General features: G+C 41.7%; 1 protein-coding gene across 7 annotated transcripts in view; it reads right to left on the reverse strand.

Annotated features, from left to right (window-relative positions):
• nr2f5 (nuclear receptor subfamily 2, group F, member 5) overlaps positions 1-5,701 on the reverse strand; it is a 31,335-nt gene extending 25,634 nt beyond the window's left edge. For 3 of the 7 annotated variants that reach the window (XM_067447965.1, XM_067447967.1, XM_067447966.1), the window contains exon 1: positions 19-2,497. The gene's annotated coding sequence lies outside the window, so the exon portion shown is untranslated. Of the gene's footprint in view, positions 1-18; positions 2,499-3,379; positions 3,510-5,664 lie in introns of those variants that run through there. The other 4 variants (XM_067447964.1, XM_067447962.1, XM_067447963.1 and 1 more) reach the window with 4 other exon arrangements.
• Between the last annotated feature and the right edge of the window lie 299 nt (positions 5,702-6,000).

Consider the following 6,000-nt stretch of genomic DNA (forward strand, 5'->3'; position numbering starts at 1 on the left):
TGATGCAGTTTCACTCACCGTCTGCGGTTTTCACTCATGACCAAACACACTTGCAGAACGCCGTCGCTGCTCAGGAAAAACAAACTGCATCCACTGTTTCCTTAACGCTGGGTTCTTTAAGATGGTTGTTGATTTTGTGGTCTAAAAACAAAATGACAGCGCTGGTGACGGCTTCCATAACCCTAATGAAGCTTGTTGATGGGCGCGATCCGATCTTGCTCTCGCTGTGGTTGATGGGAACTGTGTAAATAAGTCAGAATGTAATAAATAGCAATAGACCCCTTTAACATTAGTAGATGCACTGTGAAATAACATGAACATTTTTATTAACAAAGTTTAAGAAACGCTGTAATAATATATTGCTCAGTGTTATTTCATGTTAGTTAATGCATTAGCTAATGTTAACAAGTGAAACAAAACCCTTTACCATTTCTATGGTAAAGTGTTTCCATATTAGTTGATACATTATGAACTAACATGAACAAAAGTATATTCATAAATGAACATAAACCAAGAAATGTATTTTAGTTCATGATATCTTAACGCAAGCTAAGTGTTGCCATTATTTTTTGTTGCTTTTCCAAATGTGCTACTTTATGAACTGTTTTGTGTTGCAGAATTTTTGTGAATGCATGTAAATGAACTGTAATGGTTGAAATGTTTAATGGCTTTTTTGTAGTTCTGTTGTTTTAATGGTGTAAAAGTGGGGCAACTAGCCTCGGTTTCCTCTGTACAGTCTAGAGAAATGTATTGAGAGTCTAGAGAAACTTAATCCATTGCCTGCAGTGAGAGATGAGAACATGCATGGTGGGAAATAGGGGAAAAAAATGTTTTTCTACATTTATTGCACATTGTTTTGAACTTTCAGACTCACTGAAACACAAAACTTGGCGCTCATGTACAGCGCGTCACCGGAGAAAGATATTTGATTATAAATTATCAGGCTGGAAGACTGTGACCAATGAGCTTAACAAGGCAGAATACTGAGCTGTAACAGATTTGCTAAACACCCCCACCAACCTCTCTGCCATAATGTGATGTTTATGGCCATTTTTACCCCCGGACTTCAGTCATGCGATGGTGCAATAAATTACTCAAGCAGGCCCGCTGGAGGGAAAGTCCTTGTGACTCTGTGCTGCGGCTCTAGCGGAGAGAGCGTGACATAGAGGGTCACATCTGCAGATAACCTTGTGTTTTCTCAATGTTTTTCTCCGACATGGCGGCCGCCTGGAAAGCACACATTACCCACCCATGGAGGTTCGAAAACTGCTCTGGGTGGAACAGTGCTGACACGTAGCATCGATACATCTTTAGCAGGGCATTTTTGTTCGTGTCATTTTTGTGTCCAGCAACTGATAAAGAGCCTGAAAACAGGAAATAAGCGGGAGCGGGAGGAATCGTAAAAAAAATAACACTGCTGATCTTGGAGCAGATTAAAAGTTCAACCTCAGTTGGCAAAGCTTATTATAGCGAAGTTTTATAGGACTATGATTGAAGTGGAAGAGAGTTGTGATTCATCCTTAGTATAGCTTACAGTAATCATTCAATTATTCTGTTGCCGTTAGCAATGGCGAAGTCATGGGTTCGGTTCCCAGGGAATGCGTGGGAATGCATCAAATGTATACCTTGAATGCATTGCAAGTTGCTTGGGATAAAGTGTTTCAAAAGCATACATGCTATTGTACAGTTACTCAACATGTAAAATATGGTATACTAGCAAAGCCAAGGTCATGGGTTTTGATTCCCAGCGAACATTCACACTGATTAAATGCACAGCTTTAATGTATGTCATGTAAATGCAATCCCAGATTCTTCTTCAAACCAGAAGGTGTGTGAAGAATCCGCGCTTGCATCAGACACGGTGTCCGAGCAGCCTGGTTTTCACGTAGAAGGGAGGCCAAATTCCCCGCAGTTAAAATCTCAGACGGTGGTCTTTAACACATTCTCTCTCCCTCTCCCTCTGCCTCCCAATCCCAATAAAAACCTTCTGACCACCGGTTGACCTTTCGCCGTTCTTCCCCCATCCACTGCTCTCCGTTCACTCCACCACCGCAGTCCAGCGGAGGCCAATGGGGGCCAGCAGCTGTGGGGAGGGGGATATGAGGTCATGAAGGTCACGGTACTGGTAAAGTCATCGGTGAGGCTCCAATGTGGGGCATCATTTCCCCCCTTCAAAGGCAGTCCTGACGTCCACGGGGGCCGCCCCGATGGCCCCGCTGTTCCTGAGCTTTCAAGACCTGAGATGGACAAGGGTAAATAAAGTGATACCAGGTGTTAGCTAGCCCCCTCCCAAAAAAAAAAAAAAATTCCACCAAATTGGGGCCTCGTTTCACACTAAGAAACCCCGTCCGGGTGCATGAGGCATGGCAGCGCACCGGTCGGAGCCAAAACAGTTTGGTACTACCTAATCCATGGAGGATTGAGAATGGAAATTCAAACGCTCCCCAAAAAAAGGCATGTTAGCTCAGATTTGGATCTGGAATGGGGGGCATCAAAGCTCACGACCAACACCAAAAAAAAAAGCTGACTGTGAATAACTGTGAAGATCAAGCCAAGTGAATGGGAATCATTGTGGCGAAAACAAATCGGCTCTGACAATGAGTGAAGAACAAACAGAGAGACGCCGTCAGCGGACAAGTGCTCCTGCCCTGGTGTTAGAAACGAAAGGGGCGGCTTTGAAAGCTCCACCATGTGCAGGGCGGCCCCTCTTCTCTTTCGGAAACCCTCTAAAAGCGCGCAGGGGCCCCAATTAACGCTAATTAACATCAACGACAGGCAAGGGGTCATTAGTCCAGCTAATCCATGGTTTACATTTTCCTCCTGGAACCCTGCTGGCCAATTCTCACCCCAATCATAGAAAGGACATGTTGTTAAAAAGGCCAGCATCAAAGCTTTTCCACTCCACAAACTGCCCCATTAGTCCAAGATCTGGACTTCGAAGGGATGGAACTCAAAGCCCCCAAGGGCTGGGTGTCAAGCCAAGTCTCTGTTGTTTGGACCTCAAACTGAATCGTCAACAACTTGTTTGGGTCCTTCATGATCCATGGCCATTTGCAGAGCAGGTGGTCCATGAAAGAGGTTAAATATGTGTTACTGTAAAACACGCCATTATAGGCGATTCATTTCGGCAGTCTGTACTGGAAGTGGAGGATGCATGCTCTGAGGGGTGGAGAGGATGGCTGTGTTCCAAAACCTAGTAAGCTACCTATGCAGGCAGCATTTTGAGGCATTATAATCATGCTTTTGCACTGAAACCTGTTATTGAAAAAAAGAAAGAAAGTTAAATCTAATTAAAACTAATATTTTACCTGATTATTTTACCTTATATTTGTGTGTTTTGGAGCTAAACATCTAAATCTACATTCTTTTTGTTACTTACAGGTTCCAGTGTAGAGTCAAGTATGAGGTTCCACTTGAGTTAGGTGCTGCCTTAGAAGGTTATAGACAGAAGGGCAGCTCACTCGATTTTGGAACAGAGCCGATGTCACCCTTCGATAACATCACACTCTCTAGAAGGATTGAGAAAAGCATTATACAGGGAAATGAGACAGCAGTGGGGTTAAGAACAGTCCAAGATGATGAAATATGACGCTTTTTTAAGTAGTCCGACTGAAAATTAGACATGCCACACGCTGGGTTGTGTTATGGGGGCTTTCCATAGATTTTCCACAATTTTTATACTGTACAAACTGTATATTCTAGCCACTATCCCTACCCCTAAACCTACTAATCACAGAAAACGGTCTGCAATTTGACATTTTCAAAAAACATTCCTTTATTATTTATAAGCGGTTTTACTCATGAGGACAAAAAAATGTCCCCACAAGCATTTCGGATATTGCCTATTGCCATCTTTCAAGGGATATTATGTCCCTATAATGTAGGGTTTACCAGGACACACACACATTGTATTTATCATATGTAGATGTAATTAAGATGCATAAAATACATTACATAGAATTATGTAGCAAATATGTAAAAAATAAAAATAACAAAAAACACTCTTATTCTGGCATAGGAGTCACTCCTGAGACACAGAACACATGTTGGATGATGATCATTTACAGAGTTCACAATAGAGAGACTAGTAAAGAAGACTGAAGCTGTTTATCCTGTATAGAGCCCGAGACTAAGCTTTCTAACAAACAAAAAGCCAGGTTGAGTTACAAGATTGATTTTGTTTGCCTCCGTTTGATGTTTTAAAGCTGAAAGGTAAAAATTAACCCAGTAAAGCAAAGAAAAAATTTGAATTCATTTAAATGTCTTCAACTTTTACACCGAGAACATTTTAAATAAGCAAAAATCACCGTTTGCTCAGAGTACTGCAGAATCATAAAATAAATGTGGCTTTCTTTTTTAAAACTGATAAAACACATATGAGAACTACACTTTAACTTCTACATTTATTTTTAGCCCTCAATGAAACACTAAACTGAAACACATTTAAACTAATTACTTCTGTTGTTTTAACAGAGTTCCACACGTAACGTAGGGGTCAGTGGTTATTGGGAAATCATGCGTTCAGAGGCAAAAATGTTCTTGTCTGGAGAAAATATGTGCAACTTTGACTGAATCCTCATAAAGCCTCAGAGCTGAAGGGCAGTTTGGAGATGTTTTAAATAAAAGTTGCTCAGAAAAGCTCACACATATAACTGGCACCTATTGCTCTAGGGCTGTTCCCTACCCTCCCCCGGCCCTGAAACCCGATCTGTCGGCATGCAGCTCGGAATTCTTCATTCACCCTGACATTTGACCTCTGGCCTTTTTGGCAGCGCACAGAAGAGAAGATGAAGTGTCCAAGGCTCTTTTTCTCCAACACAAAAAATCTCCTGTTCTTGCAACCCTCCCACACACTCGCACACACACACACACACACAGAAACACTTTCGGGATGACTTCTACCAATGTATAGCCCTTGTTCCTGTGATCCACGGAGCACAATTACGTATAATATCTGGCTAATAGTCTGTGACTTCAAGGGAGCATTTTAAAAGTGCGATTCCCCCTCTCCTGTTCAACTGCCCACAGACTAGTGCAACTTAAAAGCTTTGCACAATGCTTTCTGAACCATCTGACCATTATGAGTGGTGTATTATGGAGCTCCTCTGTCATTTTCCTCTTTGATTGCACCATTACAATGTAATCAGTGTTTGAGGCTGACTGAAAAGGCTTCTTGTACTGCGTCTGAGTAATTCTTGCCTTGCGAGTGTGCGCGCACAGCTTTAGTTCCATTCATGTGCACGACAACAAACTGACTGTTGAGTGAGTGTCGTGCCATTTGATATACTGCCTCACTTTGTCAAGCGGTTATCTCGCTTTGTTACTTTTCCCTTTTACTTGAAATTTGGGCGGTCGATACCTAACAAACACACACATACACTCTTAGAAGAGCAGGTTCTATATAGAACCTCAAAGGGGTCTGTCAGGTGCTTCATATATAAAACCTTTTAGGGGTTCCCATCATAGGATCATTTTATGGATTTATTTTGAATGAATCACTAGCATTAAGCAGCTCGTAAATATACTTTATTACTAGAAAGTAATGAAATAACCCATAAAAAAAACCCCCATAGAAACCCATACAAATATTATGCAGTCATTTAAGGCATTTCTCCTTATATAGAATGTTTTTGGCAAAAAGCAGGGGTCTCAAACTCAACTTACCTGGGTGTCGTTGGAAGTACAGTCTGGGTCGCATCAAGTAGGCCTAACTAACACACACACACACACACACACACACACACACACACACACACACACACACACACACACACACACACACACACACACACACACACACACACACACACACACACACACACACACACACACACACACACACACACACACACACACACACACACACGCGTTGGTCTATGTGGTTTACAGGGATTTGAATTATGAATTATGAATGAATTATTCAAATGAATTATTCAAATATACCATTTGAATTATGAGGACATTTGATATGTCCTCATAAACCACATTTATAGTGTAATA

This window comes from Pseudorasbora parva, chromosome 7, assembly GCF_024679245.1.
Source record: "Pseudorasbora parva isolate DD20220531a chromosome 7, ASM2467924v1, whole genome shotgun sequence".
In the NCBI taxonomy this organism is placed as follows: Eukaryota; Metazoa; Chordata; class Actinopteri; order Cypriniformes; family Gobionidae; genus Pseudorasbora; species Pseudorasbora parva.